Raw genomic sequence first — 24,255 nt, forward strand, 5'->3', positions numbered from 1 at the left:
ACGTATTGATAGAACCTTTCGTCGGCTTTTCGGTATTAGCATTCAAATGAAAGCAAAGAGGAAAAGAAAGGCCTACTCTGCTACTAATATCATAAACCATATCTTGTCTAAGTGCCTAAACTGTTACCTGTGTAAACATAATGTGATAGTAGACAGTGAAAATGCCAAAAAAATAAAAAGTGTACTGTCAGAAAATATCACTCTGGAATATAAAGATGAAACGATGAAAACCAAAGCACTAGCAAACGTTACTGGCATTGATCAAACAGTCAATGAATCAAATATTGCCAAAGACGAAAAGCATATTGAACCTGTTCATAAGACACTAGTAAAAATTGTGTATGATTCAAAATAGAATAGTGATTTTTCTACTGATTACGAACTAAGAGAAGACAATAACTACACTATTAAGAGAGAACATGGTTAACCATTTTACTGGAACAGATTGAAAATGTCCAAACTTAATCATTTATATTAATAATTTATCATAATATATTTTTGTATTAATATTATACATACCACTATTTAATTAAAAACATTACATTGTTATGTGTTCATTTTTTTCTAGAGTAAGCTAGCACATCAAGTTTTTAGAATTTCTATTAAAACATCGACGATGTAAGAAAAGGAATTTGCATACATCTATTGTCAAACACATGGGATAACATTGTCAAAATTTAGGTATCGGAATGAAAAATTGTAGTTAAGTAAGTAAGCCAGTAAGTAAGTAAGGAAGTAAGTAAGTAAGTAAGTAAGTAACAAACTCTTTCTTGAATTCACCTCATGGATACATAATGCAGAAATTTCATTTAAGAAATTAAGAAAAAATTGTAAGCAAGTAACAAAAAATTGTAAGCAAGTAACAAACCCTTTCCTGAAGTCACCTCTCGGATACACAATGCAGAAACTCCATTTAAGAAATTATCAAAAAATTGTAGTAAGTAGCAAATTTTTCTTGAATTCGCCTCTTGGATAAACAAAAAGTCATTTCATTCAAGAAATTATGAAAAAATTTAAATAAGTAACAAATCTTTCTTGAAGTTATCTCATGGATATACAACGCAGAAATTTCATTTAAGAAATTATCAAAAATTGTAAGTAAGTAGCAAATTCTTTCTTGAATTCAACTACTGGATAAAGAAAAAGACATTTCATTCAAGAAATTATGACAAAATTCTAAGTAAGTAACAAACTGTTTCTTGAATCCTCCTCCTGTATGCACAATAAATATGTTTCATTTAAGAAATTAAGAAAACATTTTAATCTCGTAACAAACTCTTTCTTGAATACACCTTGAGAATACATAATGCGGAAATTTCATTAAAGAAATTATCAAAAATTGTAAGTAAGAAGAAAAATCTTTCTCGAATTCACCTCCTGGATCAATAAAAAAGACATTTCATTCAAGAAATTATGACAAAATTCTATGTAAGTAACAAACTCATTCTTGAAGTTACCTCTTGGATACATAATGCTGAAATTTCATTTAAGAAATTATGAAAAAATTGTAAACAAGTAACAAACTCTTTCCTGAAGTCACCTCGTGGATACACAATGTAAAAATTTCATTAAGGAAATTATGAAAAAATTGTAAGTAAGTAGCAAATTCTTTCTTGAATTCACCTGCTGTATAAACAAAAGAACATTTCGTTCAAGAAATTATGATAAAATTCCTACTAAGTATCAAAATCATTATTGTTTTCACGACTTAGATACACGATGTAGAAATTTAATTCAAGAAATTATGAAAAATTCTCAGTAAGTAACAATTTCTTTCTTGAAGTCAACTCTTGGATACACAATACGGAAATTTCATTCAATAAATTATGAAAAAATTGTAAGCAAGTAACAAACTCTTTCCTGAAGTCACCTCTTGGATACACAATGCAGAAACTTCATTTAATAAATTATAAAAAATTGTAACTAAGTAAAATTTTTATTGAATTCGCCTCTTGGATAAACAAAAAAAGTCATTTCATTCAAGAAATTATGACAAAATTCTAAATAAGTAACAAATCCTTTCTTGAAGTTATCTCATGGATACACAACGCTTTATTGTTTTCACGACTTAGATACACGATGTAGAAATTTAATTCAAGAAATTATAAAAAAAAGAAAAGTAAAGTAACAAACTTTTATTGATTTTCACCTCTTGGATACAGAAAAAGACATTTCATTCAAGAAATTATGACAAAATTCTAAGTAAGTAAAAACTCATTCTTGAATTCGCAGTTTACTTGCACAATACAGAAATTTCATACTATGGGACCTCTACACGTGATTAAACACGTTTTGAAACTACATGCTATTTGCTTGCCTTTCTTGGCACCTTTCCAAACTGACAGGGATCCCCACTGGTTCCTACACATTGCAAAAAGTGACGTCTCTGTGTCGTCTCTGTGATGACACACACATAGAGACGAGACACGCACAGACACGACACACAAACAGAGCCATAGTGAGAGAGATATCCAAAAAGTTGGGTTGATCTAGGTTCACTTAGAGTGGCGCGCCACTCTAAGTGAACCTAGATCAACCCAAATTTTGGATATATCTCTCACTATGACTCTGTTTGTGTGTCGTGTCTGTGTGTGTCTCGTCTCTATGTGTGTGTCATCACAGAGACGAAATAGAGACGTTAATTTTTTGCAATGTGTAGGAATCAGTGGTGAATCCCCACTCGTTTGGAAAGGTTCCAAGGACAGGCGAGCACATAGAAAGTAGTTTCAAAACGTGTTTAATCACGTGTAGAGGTCCCATAGTATGAAATTTCTGTATTTTACAAGTAAATGGCGAATTCAAGAAGGAGTTTTTTACTTACTTAGAATTTGTCATAATTTCTTGAATGAAAGGTCTTTTTATATATCCAAGAGGTGAAAATCCATAAAGAGTTTGTTACTTACTTCTCTTTTTTTATAAGTTCTTGAATTAAATTTATACATAGTGTATCTAAGTCGTGAAAACAATAAAGCGTTGTTTATCCATGAGGTAACTTCAAGAAAGGATTTGTTACTTATTTAGAATTTTGTCATAATTTCTTGAATGAAATGACTTTTTTGGTTTATCCAAGAGGCGAATTCATGAAAGAATTTTTTACTTACTTACAATTTTTGATAATTTCTTAAATGAAGTTTCTGCATTGTGTATCCAAGAGGTGAATTCAGGAAAGAGTTTGTTAGTTGCTTACAATTTTTTCATGATTTGTTGAATGAAATTTCTGTATTGTGCATCCAAGAGTTGATTTTCAGAAAGAAATTGTTACTCACTTAGACTTTTTTTATAATTTATTGAATTAAATTTCTACAACACTTATCTAAGTCATGAAAACAATAATGAGTTTGTTACTTACTTGGAATTTTGTCATGATTTCTTGAACGAAATGTCTTTTTTGTTTATCCGGCAGGTGAATTCATGAAACAATTTGCTACTTGCTTACAATTTTTTCATAATTTCATTAATGAAATTTCTGCATTGTGTATCCACGACGTGATTTCGGGAAAGAGTTTGTTACTTGCTTACAATTTTTTAATAATTTTTGAAATGAAATTTCAGCATTTTGTATCCATGAGGTAAATACAAAAAAGAGTTTTTTACTTACTTAGAATTTTGTAATAATTTCTTGAATGAGATGTCTTTTTTTTTTATACACGAGGTTAGTTAGAAAATGATTTTGATACTTACTTACAGTTTTTTATAATTTCTTAAATGAAATTTCCGCATTGTGTATCCACAAGATGTATTCAAGAAAGAGTTTGTTACTTGATTAAAATTTTTTTTTAATCTCTTAAATGAAATTTCTTTATTTTGCATTCAGGAAGAGGATTCACGAAAGAGATTGTTAATTACTTAGAATTTCTTCATAATTTCTCGAATGAAATGTATTTTTTATTGATCCAGGAGGTAAATAAGAGAAAGAATTTGCCACTTAATAACAATTTTTTATAATTTATTAAATGAAATTTCTGCGTTTTGTATGTATCCATGAGGTAATTTCAAGAAAGAATTTGTTACTTGTTTAGATTTGTTTTATAATTTCTTGAATGAAATGATTTTTTTTGTTTATCTAAGAGGCGAATTCAAGAAAGAATTTGCTACTTACTTATAATTTTGTTATACTTTCTTAAATGAAGCTTCTACATTGTGTATTCGAAAGGTGACTTCAGGAAAGAGTTTGTTACTTGCCTACAATTTTTTGTTACTTGCTTACAATTTTTTCATTATTTCTTAAATGAAATTTTTACATTATGTATACATGAGGTGACTTCAAGAAAGAGTTTGTTACTTACTTACTTACTTACTTCCAGCCTTACGTACTTACTTACTTGCTTACTTACTTACCTACAATTTTTCATTCTGATAGCTAGATTTGGATAATGTTATCTCATGTGTTTGACAATAGATGTATGCAAATTCCTTTTATTCCATCGTCGATGTTTTAATAGAAAATCTAAGCGCTTGATGTGCTAGCTTACTCTAAAAAATAATGAACACATAACAATGTAATGTTTTTAATGAAATATTGTTATGTATAATATTAATACAAAAATATAGTATTATGCATTATTAATATAAGTGATTAAGTTTTTACATTTTGAATCTGTTCCAATAAAATTGTTCACTATGTTCTCTCTTAATATTGTAGTTATTGTCTTTTCTTAGTTCGTAATCAGTAAAAAAATCACTAGTCACTTTTGAATCATACACAATATTTACTAGTGTCTCATGAACAGGCTCAATATGATTTTCGTATTTGGCATTATTTGACTCATTGACTGTTTGATCAATTTCCGTAACGTTTGCTAGTGCTTTGGTTTTCATCGTTTCATCTTTATATTCAACAGTGATATTTTCTGACAATACCCTTTTTATTTTTTTGGAAATTTCACTGTCTATTATCACATTATTTTTACACAGGTAACAGTTTAGGCACGTAGACAAGATAGGGTTTATGATATTAGTAGCAGAGTAGGTCTTTCTTTTCCTCTTTGCTTTCATTTGAATGCTAATACCTAAAAGACTATGAAAGGTTCTATCAATATGTAGTATATTACCTATAGCAATAGCATGAAGATACCCCTCTTCATCAACTATTATTTTTATGCTGGCATTCTCTTTGAGTACTAACATCTCTGGAAATGATACTTTGCTATATACACCATTTGCATAATTGAATTTTTTTTGGTATTCCAAGAAAATTTAATTCCATATTGTCATGACAACGCGAGCATACTTTTCCGATAGTGCTACCCCTTGTACTTGTTTCATATTTCAAATACTTCTTCTTGTCAGCATTCAATGCTATAATAACACTAGCATGTGAATACATTTCTAATGGAGGGTCATCCAAATGTTCAATATACACTTCATCTGGGCTATTATTTGGTTCATTAATTGTTTGATTAATGGTAGTGAAGTTTGCTGCCACTTTATTTTTCGTCGATTCATCTTTATATTCCTCAGTGATATTTTCTTCAAATGACCTTTTTATTGTTACGGCAATTTCACTGTCTATTACAACATTATTTTTACAAAGTTAACAGTTTCGGCACGTCGACAAGAAATGGTTTATGATATTAGTAGGAGAGTATGCATGTCTTCTTTTGATCTTCTGTTGAATGCTAATACCCGAAAGTTGACGATGGGGTGTAACAATAGGTAGCATTTTACCACAAGCACTGGCAAGAAGATGTCCCTCTTCATCAAATATTATTTTTATGTTGGTATTTTCTTTGAGTGCTATCATCTCTGGATATCTCACTCTTGCATATCCACCATAAAAAGAGTTGAATTTTTTGGTACTCCAAAGAAATTAAATTCCTTACTGTCATGACAATGCACACATACATTTCCAACAGTGCTACCATTTTTACTTGTTTCATAGTTTAAATACTTCTCCTTGTCAGCAGTCAATGCTACAATAACATTGACATGTGAACACACTTTATTAAAATGCTCCATCTTCACTTTTTTAAAAGATATGACTTATGTGTTTATCGTACTACTGCGTAAAAAATACTGATTTAATACATTTAATAGACTAGGTAGTGTCAATATCCGGACATAGAATGCCAGTGGGAAAGCCACATTGTGTCTCTGACCAATCACACATTACAATTGTTAGAGCCGTAAGCATTTTTTTTAATTTTAAGATATGTACAAAAAAAAAGTTTAATAATTTCGAAGTTTAAAAAAAAATAGTGTGTTTTTATGAAAAAAAAAAATTAAATTAGAACCATCAGTCCTCATTATTATGAGTATCCGAAACTGGACTTAATTTTCACATTTGAACCAGAGAATTGACCTAAGTTTCACACTTGAACGAGATAATTGTATTTTCCATAATTTTCTTACAGGAAACTAGAGTTTATGCTCAAAAACCCTTATTAGCTCAGATTCTACAGAAATAGTTTATTTTTCAATCCCTACCTGGACTTAAGTTTCACCTATGAACCAACAAATAGTATTTTCCGTAATTTTCTTACAAAAAACTAGATTTAACGGTCAAAAACACTTATTGGCTTATATTTTTCACTAACAACTTTCCCTCCAATATAACTTCGCGAATACATCCTTCTGTCAATCAACACATCTCCCCCATAACACTTTTCATACATTTCTTGTTAAAATTTTTTATTTCAACTCATCCACACGGGTTTTTCGCTAGCAACTCTGCCTCCACTATAACTACTCTAATACATCCTTCTGCCAATTAACCCATCTCCTCCAAAACACTTTACAGTCATTTCTTGTTAAAAAATTTCTATTTTAACTCATTCACACGGGGTTTTCCACATTTGAACCAGAGAATGGACCTAAGTTTCACATTTGAACGAGAAAATTGTATTTTGCATAATTTTCTTACATGAAACTAGAGTTTATTGTCAAAAACCCTTATTAGCTCAGATTCTACAGAAATAGTTTATTTTTCGATCCATACCTGGAATTAAGTTTCACATATAAACCAACAAATTATATTTTCCATAATTGTCTTACAAAAACTAGAGTTTATGGTCAAAAACCCCTATTGGCTTAGCGTTTTTTGCTAGCAACTCACCCTCCACTTTAAATTTATTGATACATCCTTCTGTCAATCAACCCATCTCCCCCAAAACACTTTTCAGCCATTTCTCGTTAAAATTGTTTATTTCAACTCATCCACACGGGGTTTTCGCTAGCAACTTTTTTAATGGGCACCAAGTAAAGAACAATCACACGGAATTAGACAACCGAGTCTCTCAAACCCCTTAAAGATCTTTTAAAAGATACAAGAACTACTTATTTAACAAAAAAATTTCGTTTTCAATGAGCACTAAGTAACGAAAAATCAAACGGAATCAGGCAAGAGAGTGTCTCAAACCTCGTAAAGCTCTTTTTAAAGATATAAAAACTACTTATTTAACACAAAAATTTTGTTTTTAATGGGTACCAAGTAAAGAAAAACCACACGGAAAAACCCTTATAATAGAATAGGAAGGAACAAAAGCTCCTGGAATAGCATAGAAAGGGGACATAAACTATTATAATGGCATGGGGGGGGGCATACGCCCTGAAAATATCATGGGAATTCCTAGACACGCAAGCAAATAACATGGGAATTCCTATAAATGCAAGCACATAACAAGGGAGTTCCGATACAAGCAATCAAATAACATTGAAATTACTATACACGCAATCAAAATACCTTGGGAATTCCTATACAAGCAAGCAAATAACCTGGGAGTTCCTATACATGCAAGCAATTAACATGGGAATTCCTATACATGCAAGCACATAACATTGGAATTCCTATACACGCAATCAAATAACCTAGGAATTCCTCTACAGGAAAGCAAAATAAAATGGCAATACATATACATGAAAGCAAGTAACAAGGGAATTCCTATACATGCAAGCAAATAACATGGGAATTCCTATACACGCAAGCAAATAACATGCGAATTCCTATACACGAAAGCAAATAACATGGGAATTCCTATACATGCAAGCAAATAACTTGGGAATTACTATACAAGAAAGCAAATAACATTGGAATTCCTATACATGCAAGCAAATAACATGGGACTTCCTATACATGCAAGCAAATAACATGGGAATTCCTATACAAGCAAGCAAATAACATGGGAAGTCCTATACACGCAAGCAAATAACATGGGAATTCCTATACATGCAAGCAAATAACATGGGAATTCCTATACACGCAAGCAAATAACATGGAAATTCCTATACATGCAAGCAAATAACAAGGGAAGATCTATACCTGCAAGCAAATAACATGGGAATTCCTATACACGCAAGCAAATAACATAACCATTTCTTTTATTCAAATCCCAGCCGCAAATCAAGTTATCGTATATTGAACAACCTCTGATTGGCTCATAAGAAATGCCCACGTCAAACGATACGTTCATTGTGCAATTCTTATAAAAAACAAAAAGCTTTATACCCCTTTTTTCCAATTAAAGATAGCTTTAGCAACGACAAATTCATAAAAAACTAGTCTTGAATAAAGGCAAGAGTCCAAACAATCAATCATACTTGTACCGGTAGTGCGTACTTGTTCCTCTTTGAAAGATGTATAGACCTCTAGATTAGAAATAACTACCAGAAAACCTGTTTGTACAGGGGTGTTGTAGAAGTATAAGGTAACATACTACTTTAAACTTTTAACTTTTTTCAAATGAGACCTCTACCGATCTTCTAGGGCCCTTAGTTTGATACAATCCCCACTGGGAAAAACTTAGGCCATTGAAACGTACTCCCTTAGGTATCTTAGCCCGCTCCCTTCACAAAGATCTACCACCTCTCCTTAATAATACACAGCTATATTATGAAACAAATCGCTTCAGTTAAATAAGTGATTAAAACGAACACTTGAAAATTTTTGCAATAAGAAGGGAAGTGTCACCTTGCAACACACTTGTGGACATTATCCACATCTTTCCACGGAAAGTACTTGCCAGACAATTTGATCCCCGCTGAAAGGAAATTATTCAAAATTTCCTCCCCACTTAAAATTCATCCATACAATCTCCCCCTGTAGAAAAAACACCCGTAAAAAATGTCTTGACAAAAGAAACATTAAAAAACGCATCAAAAATGTGATATTGATATCTACTCTCGTATGGTTTCTGGGAATATTTCTGGTCTATGCTGTTGTTATGAAAGTACAGAGTAACAGTGAGCCCCAAAACGAACAGAATTAATTCTTTATAAGAAGGGGACTGCCTCTTCCTCATCTGTACCTCCACCTCATGGTTGCAAAAGCTTCGGAGTGTGCTCATTAGATCAGAAATTGAGAGTTCTAGTCTTTTTTTTTAAGTCCAAAGGGATTGGAGACCAACCATCCGCGTGGGAGTGGCATTTTCCGGGGGTATTTTTTGAGGGGGGGGGGATCCACGGAGGGTTATTATCTGGGTGGTATTTTTCTCAGGGGCATTTTCTGGGGGTATTTTCAGTCGGGGTATGAACACAAGGGCCCGTTGAATAAGAATAAGATTCTTTTTTATTGTTCTAAAAACAGCTTTAATAAAGAGCGAGGTATTGAGGAGGGGGCAAATCCCCTCATTTTTGTAATAATTTCTATTTGTTTTAAGTTTTAATGTTGCTCCTTACTTTCAGTTAAAAACTTGTTTTTATTTAATTTCTGATCGTTTCTTAAATGATGCCGGGAAATCTAGCCCCTTTGGTCCCCTGCCTTCTTAATTTTAAGGGACATTGCCGCTCACCCCCTCAACCCACCATTTGACGTTTAATATTAGTAAATGAATGCTTCGAGAAAAAAGAAGTCATGAACAATTTCCCCCTTAAAATATTCTTTTGAAGGAAGGGTGTTTGAAGCAGGGAAGTGCACAAAGAGAAGACGAGTCACTCCCAAAAATCCTAATTTTTACGAATTTTCTTGCACTCCTTATCAAAATTATAAAAAAAAATTTATTATTGGGCCTTCTGGAAAAAGTTCCTGCGCAAGTCTCTGATCTGAAGTATCAAAAATAAATGTTTAATGTCACAGCTTTCAGGATTTTCAAGAAGAGCTTTTTTAAACAAATATTTCTTTAAGAAAATTCCCTCCATCTCTCCCTTTTTCTGCACGTAAGCGTAGGAATCGGATCTTTTATTTTACGCTTAAACTGTTCTTTCATTAAGAGAAGAGCCGTCATCCACAGCCCACATATTGAACACTAAACCCAAAAAGTTCCCACAGAAAAAGGATGTTTTTGCCCTCAAAATTTGCCCTCCTTCCTTCCTTATTTATACCAACAGCCTGTTACTGAATTAGAAAGTATGGAAGTGAAAATTTTCTTTTGGGGTTTCAGGCCCTCCCATCCATAGAAAGATCCTCCCAATCTCCTTCTCAATAGTTGTTATACAGTTTCACATGACTGGACATTACTTTCTGACGCCTAAAATAAACCAACTGAAGTAAATGAGCTTAAAAATATAACTGTGTGAACCGTTTATTTTGTATGGACGTGTCTTTAAGAACTAGTGCACCGCCCTGCGGGAAAATAGCTTTAGAAATTACTAACTAATTTGGTTGATTTTGGTAATTCTAAATTGATTGGCAATCTTAGAATTTTCATTGAATAGTATGTTTGCCTTACTCAAGCCAAAATTGTTTTGCACTTCAAAATGGCTACAAAAGGTCACTTTTCTGTGGCAAGATCTCTTTTATTACGGTACTTAAAAACAATTTAGAACTGTCAATTTTCGTTTAAACGAGTCCTTCCCCAATATTCTAGGACCATTGGTGCGATTCGATTACCCTTCAAAAAAAAAAACCAAAACAAAAAAAATAAACAATCATCTCTGTCGATTTTTTTGCGGAAAAAATACCAAATTTCACGTATTTGTAGATGAGCTTGAAACTTCTGTCAAGACGACTTCCCTTTGAGGGGGGGATATCCTACCCCTTTTCCGAAAGTTGAGCAAATTTCTCAGGCTCATAGCCTCTGGTACATAATCAAAATGTAATTTGTATTATGCGTTTGGAATAAACCGATTCGTGGTAACAATCTGTGAGTAAGAATTGCCTTTTTATTCTGATTGTTTAAAAAAAATACTTTTTCCACGAAACAAGCTTTTCAAAGAAAAGTAAGGAGCTACATTAAACCAAAAATGAGCAGAAATAATGTCAAATAATTTTCCAAGCATGAAACTACCAAAAAATAACCGTCAATAAATAAATTCAACCCCAACCGAATAGAAATTACAATAAAACAGCGAACCAAACTCAAAACGAGCAGAAACTAAGATGAGTTGGGCTTAGCCCCCCCCCCATGCCTTCTGAGGACCAGAACATAATTTTTACTTTACTCAAAACAATCCTTATTTCGAGCTGAGTGTTCCTATTTCTGATAATATCGAAAACAAATCATAACCAAAATTATTGAACAAAACAACAAATGAATGTGAATTGACGATTTAATATATATAAATATATACTGATATTTACTCCTTAAAGCTATAATCATTTTAGATTTGTTGAAGTTAAAAAGGTCAAAACAATTACTTGTATTTTTTCAGTAAAGTCCAAGTTATGTTTTTGTCTTCAGAAGGCATGGGGGGAGGGACGCCAGCTCCACTCGTCTTAGTTTCTGCTTGTTTTGAGTTTGATTTGGTTACTTATCATAATTTTTGTTCGCTTTGGGTTTCATTTATTTACTGATTGTTATTATTTGGTAGTTTTAAGCTTGGAAAATTATTTGACTTTATTTTTGCTCATTTTGGTTAAATGGTGCTCCTTATTTTTCTTTGAAAAACTTTTTTCGTTGATTTTTTTTTCAAATTAATTTCTGTTCGTTTTTTACTGACATAGAAAAGAAAACATTGGAAAAGAAAACAATATATTAAATCGTTTGGGCTTTTTTTAATAAGAATCTATAGTTTGGCTTGCTATTTATATGTTTGACAAATTTTTTTGATAGTTTTTAATATCATACGTCCTTTTGAAAATCTAGACACACATAGTAGTCTTTAATTTAATTTTGCAAATCATCAAATTTTTCTTGAAAATAAAACTTAATACCACTACCAGAAAATCGTATCTATGCTATTTTGACAATCTGGATGCACTTACACTATTTATTTATTTAGCTTAGGATCCCCTTCAACCGTCCCTGAAAGTTCTAAATTAATACCATAAGTTAGTAACATTAATACTAAGAGTAGTAGTACTAAAACTAGTAGTAAAAGTATGCACATGGTGTTTTTTTGTTAGCTCAACATATCCTCGACCATGCGTTGGAATTTTCAACCTAATACTCTAAGCCATTCTTTATATACTCCAAATATTGCCATTTGACAGCCTGTATACAGCGTATTTTAATTTAATTTATCATACCCCTCAACATTATCTGAAAATACCTCCTCAATGCCCTTAGCCTTAATAGCAGTATTAGTAGCAGTACTGAAACTAGTAGGGTTAGTACACATATAGTACCTATTCATTGGTTCAATATCCTCATTAATAGGCATTAAAATTTTTAACTTAATACTCTAAGCTGTTCCTGAGATAAAGTTGTTACAGCCTTTTAACAACCTGCATACCCATTGTACATTTCAATTTAGTTCACTATTCTCCTCAACATTCCCTGAAGGTTTCACTATCATACCCTTAGTTTCAGCAATAGTAGTGGCCGTAGCAGTAGTTGTACCAGTAGCATTCGTAGTATCAGTAGCAGTTTTATTAGTAGTTGTGGGAGCAGTAGTAGCAGCAGTAGTAATAGCAGTTGTATCACATTGCACATTTTGCATTTTTCCTTGTTCAACATCCTCCTTAACATATCCAGAAAGTTTCAACTTAATACCTTACGTCATTCCTGAGATACTGCTCATATACCCTTTTGACAACCTGTTTGTAAAGAGTGTCTTTTTATTTAGTTCAACATCCTCCTATGGCCTTAACATTCCCTGAAAGTTTCAACTTCCTACCCTTAGGCTCAGTAGTACTACTAGTAGCAATTATATCAATAGTAGCAGCAGTACTCCCCGAAAGTTCCACCTTAATATCCTTAAACTCAGTAGAAGTAGTAGTCATATCTGTCATAATAGTAGCAATGGTGGCAACATGTACATGGTGCCTTTTGGTTAGTTCAGCATCTCCCTAAAATTGCCTATGATCAATTAATTATGCCTCTCATCCTTCCCTTAAAGTTCAAAATCAATATCCTCATTAATTCTTGTTTTTCCCCCTTTGAGATTCACTATGCCCATAACACGTTTTGATTTAGTTCAACTTTCCCCTCAAAATTCTCTGAAAGCTTGAATTGGATGCACTTGGTTTCCTTGAACGCCCAAGATCAAACATGCCCTCTTGCGCAATGACAAATCCTATATATAGGCAATTGGTAAATTGTAAAACTTACAACCCTTGCTCTGAGCGCTGCGGGGGGTTGACATCCTAAACATCCCCAGACACATAGTTACTGAGCATTTCAACTATGATGCGCAAAAAGGCTACCTCAAAATTCTTATTGGATGTATTTCAAGAATTAATGGGCTTCAGAGGGGGGCTGCTTCCCCTCCAATTTCTTTTGACTCTTAAAAAGGACACTAGAAATTTGTTCCAGTCGAATGAGCTCATTTAAAAGTTTCTATGATAGCGCTGCGTCGCCTATGATATTGCTTATATGCCCTTTGGAAAACCTGCATACATATGGTTTTTTGTTTAATTTTATTAACAAATTGACCCCTGCTCTTTTAACCTCCTTTTGACGCCCTTTTCACCTTAATACTTTTACCCTTACAAATAGTTGCAATAGAAGTAGTAATTGCGAGTATTATTATTATTATTATTTGTAGTAGTAGTTGTGTGGAGTTGTAGTAGTAGTAGTAGTAGTTTTTGTTGTTGTAGAAGTAGCAATAATAAACGCAGCAGTGGTAGTAGTATTAGTTGTAGCGTGCATATATTGCCTTTTGGCCAATTGATCTCCCCCTTTAAGCATTCTCTGAAAGTTTCAAATTGAAACCCAAATCCTTTCTTGAATAACGCCCCTTTGACAATCTGCATGCACTTAGTGTGTTTTGATTTAGTTCAAATTTACCCTCGACATTCTCTGGAATGTTCAGCTTCATACGCTTAGCCTTATTAGTACTAGTACCATAGTAGTAGTGATAGCTGTGCTAGCAGTAGGAGCAGTAGTATTAGTATTAGTGTTGTATTAGTAGTAGTAGAAGTAAGAGTAGTAGCAGCAGCATTAATAACACTATTAGCATGTACAAGTTGCCTTTTGGTCGGTTGAACATCCCCCTCATGATGCCCCTGAAGTTTCAAGTTTCACTTCAGGGGCACTGAAGTTTCACTTTTGACGATCTGTATGCATCACAGTTTATATAATTATCCAGTATGATCATTCCCTATCTCACCCATTATAAAAACCCGGACCGGGATGCGAGTGCTCCGGAGAACGATTTTGCAGATAGAAACATAAGCGGCATCAGATCTTTTCACGGGTAGACAAGTGAGACGCGAAACAATCGGAAACAAGTGGAAACCCGCTATTACGACTAATGCACTTTGTAATCATTTCTCATTGATAGACGCAAACACACTGATCCATAAGTGAAGAAAGAAGTGGGAGGAGCTTTTTGTTCGCACCGAGAACGAAGACCAGAAATGATCTGCGATAAGCTTACTGGATAATTATATAAACTGTGGTATGCAAATAGTATGTTTTGTTTTAGTTACACTTTCTCCTCAACGTCACCTCATATGTTCTTTTCAGTACCCTCAATCTTGGTAGTACTCGCTACAGAAACAGTAGTTTTAGTGGTAGTAGTAGTAGTAGTAGTTGTAGAAGTAGTAGTAGCAGTGCTAGTTGTAATAGAAGTAGCAATAGCGTGCAAATATTGCCTTTTTGATCAATTGATCATCTCCGTCATCATTTCCTGAGTTCCAAATTCATATGCTCTGTCATTTCTGAGTTAGGCCCTTTTGAAAACTCATATGCACATAATATGTTTTAATTCAGTCTCAACAGTCTCTGAGAGGTTCACCTGAATGACCTTTGTCTTTTTAGAAACTAGAAGTTTAGCATGCCCACCTTTCTCAAATACAGATACTATAGGCCCGTTTTTTAGCACTAAGATCTTACATCTAAGATCTTACATCTTTCTGCAAAGATTATCGTTTTTTAACTCATCTTTGTTCTAAGATCTTACAGCTCACTGATGTTAGCAAAAAGTGTGAAGACCGCCACTGTTCTACCATATAGACCAATGATGAGAGAACTTTGATGATCTACTCATCATTGTTCTCAGACCGCTGATCAGAGCGATGAAAGACGTTTGCACAAAAACGACCAAAGATGTAAGATCTTTGTTCAAAGATTTCACTTTTAAGCGTTTTCTGACGAAAGATGTAAGATCTTTGTTCAAAGATTTCACTTTTAAGCGTTTTCTGACGAATGATGTAAGATCTTTGTTCAAAGATTTCACTTTTAAGCGTTTTCTGACGAAAGATGTAAGATCTTTGTTCAAAGATTTCACTTTTAAGCGTTTTCTGACGAAAGATGTAAGATCTTAGCACATTGATGAGTAAAAAAACGCCCCTTATATGTAAACATGGGCGAATTGCATAAAATACAGCCCAAGCCCTGAGGGCTGTGGTGGGGTTGACATCCCAAAAGACATTGTTACTGGACCTTTCAACATAGCTGAACAAAATGGCTATCTCAAAATTTTGATTGGATGTAAGTGGGGAATTGAATGGCGTGGGGGGATGGTTGCCCTCCAATTTACTTCTGACTTTTAAAAGGGGCAGTAGAACTTTCAATTTTCAATTGAATGAGATTCTTTCAAAGTTTCTGCGAGAACTACTTCTATACAAAGTGCCTTGGACACAAAAGAAAATAATACATTTTGCTAACTTCGCTCTTTACTTAGTTAGCGCTATTGTGCTGCCTATGATTCCAAATGTATAACATGCATAAGTTTAATGTTGCCCATCAAAAGCTTTGAGCCTGAGAAAATTTGCCTGATTCTCGAAAAACGGAGGAAACACCCCTAAGAAGTCAAGGATTTTTAATGAGAACCGCAGCATCAGATTCAGCGTATCAATCAACTCTTATGTAGAGGTTTCAAGTTCCCGTCCGAAAAAAATATGGAATTTTGTGTTGTTTACCAGAAGAAATATCACAGATGTTTAACTTTTTCTTTTTTTTAAGGGGTGATTGTATCAAACCAATGGTCCTAGAAGATCGAGAGAGGGCGCATTAGAACGGATGTTAAAAGTTCTAGTGCTCTTATTGGTGACCAAAAAGAGTGGACGGCAACTAGCCCCCTTCACTCACCCCTTTCCCCCCAAAGTCGCTGGAAAAAAATTTTCAGTTATCCATATCGCTCAACATAGTTGAAAGGTTCAATGACTATGCATTTGGGGATGGCATGACCCCCATATCGCAAGGCAAAAGGGTTGTAAGTTTTGAAATTTGTCCATTGTTTACATATGGCATTTTTTTATTGGTAACTATACAGACGTTTTTGGCGCGGGGGTGGGGGTGGATTTTTCACTGGGGAAATTTTCTACATGGAAAATTTTCTGTGAGGAGAGAAATTTTTGGGGGAGGGGGGGGGGGATGAACCTTTCAGGGTGAATTTTTACAGAGGGAACTCATCAGAATTCCTATACGAAATGCCTTTTATTTGTCTTACTTTCTCTTTGGTGATTCCATTTTACATGCGACATGTTCCATAGGAATTTTCCACAGATATTTACTGCTGCTGGGTTGGAATTTTCCAGGCGTCCACAAAAAGCTTCCGGGAGGTGGGGAATTTTCAATGAAGATATAATTTCGGGGGGGGGGGGGATTTTGCGTGGAAGGAACTTTCCAAGGAGGATTCTTTGTGGGGGGAGTTTTTCATGGAGGGGAAGGGGGATGTCCTGGTGTTATGTTAAAACTAATCGGAAATTAAATATAAAAAAAATAGTTTCCTCAAAAGAAAGCAAGGAGCAACGTTGAAACTTAAAACGAACAGAAATTGTTCCGTATATGAGGGGGTCTTTCCATCCTTCATACCCCATTCTTTACGCTAAACTTTGATGTTGTGTCCCAATACCTTAAAAATGGCTTGTTAAACACAAGGGACGTTTCATTAGAATCAAAATCTTTTCTAAGAGTGCAAAGAAACTTTAGCGTGAAGAATGGGGTATTAAGGAGGGGCAGCCCCCCTCATATGCGGAAATATTTCTGATCGTTTTGTGTTTTAACGTTGCTTCTTACTTTTAGTTGAAAATAATATTTTTTTATTTAATTACCGTAAAAATGCGATTGTTTGTATACAAATATTTTTATAAATTATTTTTTTTAGAGTTTTGGTTACTTTATTTAGAGTTAATATTACTTTTTTATATAGAATTATCTTTTTTTAGAGTTATTAGAGTCACTCTTACTTACAGTATGACAAGCAGAGTAACACTCCTTTGGAACCATCATTTCAAAAATGACAGAAACAAAAGTATTTTCAGATATAGAGACTCCTAATAAACTTCTTTCTAGGATATGAGAATTAGACAGCAAAATTTGACTACTGATTTTATCGAACATCACGTCCCGTGTCAGGGATGTTTTCTTCCTTTTACTAAAATTTTTGTCCATTTTCTTACGCTAATAAATATGTATAGGCAACTTTTAAATTCTAAAATCTTGCATATTTGGAATCTGGATTTAAAACAAGGTTCTTCTGATGTGTATAGTGTTATCAAGATTCTGTTTTTAGAATTTTGCCTACCATAGATCGTTTATCGTTAATTACCAGAAACAGTTTGAAATTCATAGCTTTGAAGGTTGCAAGGGTTGAAAAAACCATCCACGGGATGAACGGTGCGTTAAGATTTCCTTATCAGTAATAACGAAACATCTAAAAATAGAAGGCCATAATATGATTAATTATTATCGAGACCTTTTTTTCATGAAGAAACTAGAACATTACTAATTGTCCGCAACAAACTGCTTTGTTTCAAAAGTTGAACAAATACAGTCAGAGGCGCCAAAAGCGTTTTTGCTAAGAATACCACCAAAAGACCACAAAGACCAAAGACCACCAAAAATTTTGCCTGGATTGTATGGGTGTCTAGACAAATTTCGTATTTTGTGTATAAGAAGGTAAAACTTGGGTTATTTGTACTCTGAACGCTCAAAAAAGTTAGACGATGCTTTTTTGCACTTTTCTTGATTGAACAATGGCGAACATTTATTGGTTTTTGGTGCTGTTGTAATTTAGTGCTATTAAAACGTAATTGAAAGGGTAAAACTTGGTAAGAAAATATGAAATAAAAAGTATGCAAATTTTGACAGTACGCTTAAAATAAAAGCTGAAATTACCAGCTATTTTTCTTCGATTCGTGATGCAAATACAAAACCGAACAGTAAATTTTGATGGAAGGGGGGGAGGAGAGAAGTTCTTTTGTGTCTGTCGATGCTATTGAAAGACAAATAAAAGAGTATATCGTAATTGTAGTCGGAAGTGTATTATTTATATGCACGAAATAAGATTTAGACTTGGTAAAAAAAAATTATTAATATAAATATGCAAATTTTGACAGTATGCTTAAAACAAAAGCAGAAATTACCATCTATTTTTCTTCGATTCGTGATGCAAATACAAAACCGAACATTGAATTTTGACGGAAGGGCGCGGAGGGTGTATTTCTTTTGCCTCCATTGATGTTATTCGCACAAACGAAAGGGTATAACGTAACTGTAATCGAAAGGACATTACTTTATACATGAAAGTATGTTTAGACTTGGTCAGATAATATAGATAAAAAGTATACAAATTTTATCGGTATGCTTAAAAGAAAAACATAGATTACCAGCTATTTTTCCTCAATTTGTGATGTAAATACGGAACCGAATACTGAATTTTGGAAGAGGGAGAGAAAAGTTCTTTTGTCTCCATCGATGTTATTGCTATAAACTGACTGAGTTCTTCTTCGTAGTAAAGGTTTATTTTAGCATTTACTCAGATTACACTCAAAAATGAATGAATATCTAAGAAAACCAATCACAAATCAACAAAAGACAGAAAAAACAAAACTAAAGAGAAGGGGAAAATAGAAAATACAACAAGCGACGTCAAAACTGCAAACAACTAAGTTATTTAGGCTGTCCACGGACAGTTCCTTTACGTGTTTATCTATCTCCCGCTCCGCCACCAAAAAAAAACAAGACTTACAACATAATATGATAAAAAAAAGAGCAGATAGGCTACCTAAATACACAACGTCGACACTACTGCCGCAGGTAGGACGTACACTCGAGCGACAGCCGGGGCCGTATTCAGAATTTTTTTTGGGGAGAGGGCTTACAAAAAGACTTTTTCGAGGAGGAAAAAACTTAAAAAATGCATCAAAAATTTGTTCATTTTCATGTTTCTAACATTTTTACGAGTCAGACAAATTTTTTTTTAGGGGGGGGGGTTCAACTCCCCTAATCCCTGCCTCTGGATACGACCTTGGAGACAGCCCTGCCTTAAAATTGCCTTATAACTCTTAATATGAGAGCTAATAATTTAATTACCTATATATAATTAATTATATTACAATACTCGCGAAATTGATATGCTGCTGAAATTAGCTCCGGAAAGAGGAGCCCTTTGTCATCTCCTTCTTCTTCGAGCTTCCAACTTAGTTAATTACAAACAAATTTTGAAGTTTTGTAACATATTGGAATATAATTCCAGCCTAAGCTGGGTTCTGTTAGATTTTTATGCTGACGAAATTAATCATCATCAGTATACTGCTTAGGGAAACCCATCCTAGTCACAAGAGGAAAATTTTGGGAAGCACCCTGGCTTGTACACTGCGCAAGTCATTGACTTTTATTTTAGGTATGGTAATACATCGAATTGGGTGCTATGTAGTTTCGAATCTCACTATGCATTACCAACAGAAATTCGGGCGAGGTCTTCCAACAATGACAAAAAAAGATTTAAATACTAATGGATGATCAAGCAGAACCGTAAAACCTTACGACAAAAAGAGCTACAAACTTCAAGGGATAGCTTCAATTACGTAAGTTATTCGTATACAAAAGCCACCAAATTGTTATTCTTTTTTTACGGGAGTGAACATTTAAAGCTATCCAAACTTATCAAAATAAGCAAACCATATGATCAAAAAATGGCATAAGTCAGGAACGAGTACGGCCCAGCCCCTCTCTTCCCTGGAGGGGGCAGGAGGGCATTTGACTTCTAAGTTTTTCAATCTCCTCCCTTCCAAATAAGATATATGTTGAGAAATACTATTTGGATAATTTTCATTTAAAATGCCCTTTTTGATTTTTTATACAAACAACGAAAAAACCGTAAATTTGCCAGCCCCCCAAACTTTCATGGATTGACGCCTACGTGGTAACTCCAGTGGCGGTTCTATCCTCTCTTAAGCCCGGAGTAAAATCTTTATTTGCGCCCACCCCCCTGTCTCCCACAAATTTGTCAAGTCAAATTGTAACAAAATTTTGATCTATTAACAAAATTATTCTGAATTTATTAATTGATTAATAACTTGTGTTTTGATTATTTTTAGTTTATTGTTTGAGTTATCTAATTATCATTAATTATTTTAGTTTAGTTATTTTAATTACTATTATTTTTTTCAATATTCTAATTGTTTTATTTTATAAATTAATTTATAATTTATTAATAATTTTTTTTATTAACTGCACCCTTAAATTTATTTAAATAGAAAAAAATTACGAAATGATTTAACCATTAGGTTATTTATTTGAAATTCCTTGCCCCTAAATTCCGGTGCCTAGGGCAAGTGCTCCCTCTGTCCCTTCCCTAAAACAGCCTCTGGGTAACTCTAAAGTGTAACCGCCCTTACTTCTACTTTGCCACGTAAATGACATGTTTTTATAGGTTTTTAAAACAAAGGTTTTCCAATAAACTAGAGACAGTTTTCATTCGCTTTACAGAAGAGGAGATATACCCAAAAGCAGGTTTCAGGCCAGGAGGGATTGCATCAATCAATCAATCAATCAATCAATTTATTAATACTAAAAAAAACAGAACAATTACAAACTTAAAATTTATACACGCCCAAGAAGCTCAGCTTGTAAAGGGCATCAGGACGAATAATAGCGATTCACTTGATGATTCAACAGTGCCACACATTTTATGCAGCAATTTTCATTGCCGTCGCCAGACTTGAGGCTACCTCTGACTCCCTCGTTAGAGAGGAGCACTGAAGAACTATGGCTGGGGACAGTATGCCACAAGATGCCATTCAGACATTTTCTAAACGTTCAGAAAACAGTGATGACTTGCATCCGTGTGTCCTGATACGGCAGTCCAAGTTTTCAGGTTTTGAGTGCAAGTTCTGTAATTTAGTTAGGGCCAGGGGCGTCGTTTCAGGGGGCAAGAGGGGGCAGTTGGCCCCCTAATATTTAGGAGAAAAAATATTATATAGCCCATGCCCCTTGACTATCCAGATGTGGACCCCTCTTGACCCCAATAAAAATGCTGGAGCTACGCCCCAAGGCCGTATCCAGGGGGGGGGGGGGGTATCCGGTTTGAACCCCCCCCCCCCCCCAAATTTTTGACCGAGTCGAAAATAAGTCGAAAATTAGCAAAACCTATTTAAAAATTAATAAAATTAGTCGAAAACTGAGTCAAAAATTAGTAACCCCCCCCCCCGAAAAAAAATCCTTGATCCGCCCTTGCTACGCCCCTAGTTAGGGTAAGATAGAGATTTTTCCTTTCGTTTACATTACTCAACAACGCAGTAGATTGGTCAATTAATAATGCACTGAGAAATCATTGAGGATTGATACTTGGAAAAATAACATGATTCGAATAAACGTAGACGACGTTCCTCAAATTGAAACCGCTGTTGCCAGCTTAAAAACATGATTTTTAGCATCTCCGAGACTTTGACTAACGTTAAACCAATATCAGCTACCCTAAGATTGATGTTAGGTCCTCAATCAATCTGCCCCTCGGCAGATTATCTTCGTTTGCAAATTTGAGACATAAAATAAACTTAAAAATTAGAAAAATTAAAATTACACTCTTTTGGAAAACAAATTTGGTTTAATACCAGGCAATTAAATGATAATACACGTTTACATTTTGACACCTTCTAAATATACACAGGAAAAACCATGTGGCAATTGTAATCACAACACATTGTGTTCTAATCACAACCATGTTCTTAAAAGTAGGCTAGAAGAGATGCTTGTAGCAATCAATCAATTTTATTCAATCAATAAACTCAACAAAGTACAGTTCAATATAAACTCCCCTGTAAGGCTCTATGGCCAGGAAAAACAGGGGAGAAACAAAAATGAAACAAATACTTAAAAAACAAAAACATTTTCAACATCATACACTCACACATTTAAGAGATTAAATAAAAAAAAACAAGTATTTTTAACTGAAAGTAAGGAACGACGTTAAAACTTAAAACGAACAGAAATTATTCCGTATATGAAAGGGGCTGTCCCCTCCTCAACGCCTCGCTCTTTACGCTAAAGTTTTTTATTATTAAAAAAATAGAGCTGTGAGAAAGTCAAACTTTAGCGTAAAGAGCGAGGCGTTGAGGGGGTGACAGCCCCTTTCATATACGGAATAATTTCTGTTCGTTTTAAGTTTTAACGTCGTTCCTTACTTTCAGTTAAAAAAACTAGTTTTTTTATTTAATTACTATTAAAATTAACGTAAATAATAACTAAAATTATTAAATCAGTTTCCAATGATGATTTTTTCGCACTAGATGGTTAAAAAAACTTGTTTTTTTTATTTAATTTTTGGACGTTTTTGAATTAATACAGTTTTTGATTTTGGCTCACCGTACATAAATAATTAAAGCAAAATTTGCATATTAATTTTACTTTTATTTGGTTAAATTGCTTTCTCGAAACTTGTTTAATTTTATTTACGAATTTTTTATTAGTAAGAAATATACGTAACTTACGAATTAACTTACGTAAGGAACTTCTATATTCATATATTTTTAATACGTATATTAGGGGGTTCGCCCCCTAGTCAATACCTTACTTTTTAAGCCAAAGTTCGAATTTTGTTCCAATTTTTTAAAAATGACCCCTTAATCACGAAGACCGTTAATTAGAATAAATAGCTGTTATGAAAGTACTAAAAAATCTTTGGCTTAAAGAGCGATATATTGACAAGGGGGTGAACCCAATAATATACGTAATATTTTTTATTTAAAAAATATTTGTTCGTCTGTTCCTTTAAAGTTTTGATGTTGCGTCTTACTTTCAGTTGAAAAACTTGTTTTTTTTTTTAATTTAATTTCTAATCTTTTTAAATAATGCTGGGAAATCCGGCGTCCCCTTCATAGCAATGTCCCTTCCCCCATGAAAACTTCCTTCATAGAAAGATCCTCCCATATAATCCATATTTTGTTCAACAGGGTCAAAAAATATAATAACTATGTCTTTGAGGATAACTTAATCCCCCACAGTCCCCGGGGGAAGGGCTGCAAGTTATGAACTTTGCCCAATGTTTACATTAGGTATTGGTTATTGGGAAGTACACAGACATTTTTAGGGGGTATTTTTTTCGGTAGTGGGGGGAGGGGGCGGGGGTTACGTGGGAGGATCTTTCTATGGAGGAATTTTTCAAGGGGGAAGGTACATTGCTATGAAGGGGGCGCCGGATATCCCAGCATTATTTAAAGAAGGATCAGAAATTAAATAAAAAAAACAGTTTTTCAACTGAAGTAAGGACCAATATCGAAACTTAATACCAACAGAAATTATTATGTATATGATTGGGTTCGCCCCCTAGTTAACACCTCACTCTTTACGCAAATTTTTTTTAGTACTTTCATAAGAGCTATTTATTCTAATTAACGGCCTCTGTGGTTAAGGGGTCATTTTTGAAAAATTGGAACAAAATTCAAACTTTAGCGTTAAGAGCGAGGTATTGACTAGGGGGTGAACCCCCTAATATACATATTAAAAATATATAAATATAGAAGTTCGTTATGTAAGTTGATTCTAAGTTACGTATATTTATCACTAATAAAAAGGTTCGTAAATGAAATTAAACAACTTTCGAGAAAGCCATTTAACCATAAAAAAGTAAAATTAATATCCAAATTTCGTTTGAATTATTCATGTACGGTGAGCCAAAATCAAAACCTGCATTATTTCAAAAACGTTCAGAAATTAAATAAAAAAAAGTTTTTTAACTGAAAGTAAGGAGCGACATTAAAACTTAAAACGAACAGAAATTACTCCGTACATGAAAGGGGCTTTCTCCTCCTCAACGTCTCGATCTTAATGC

This window comes from Artemia sp. Qi Xiang Cuo, chromosome 2, assembly GCF_049724085.1.
Source record: "Artemia sp. Qi Xiang Cuo chromosome 2, ASM4972408v1, whole genome shotgun sequence".
Taxonomy (NCBI): Eukaryota; Metazoa; Arthropoda; class Branchiopoda; order Anostraca; family Artemiidae; genus Artemia; species Artemia sp. Qi Xiang Cuo.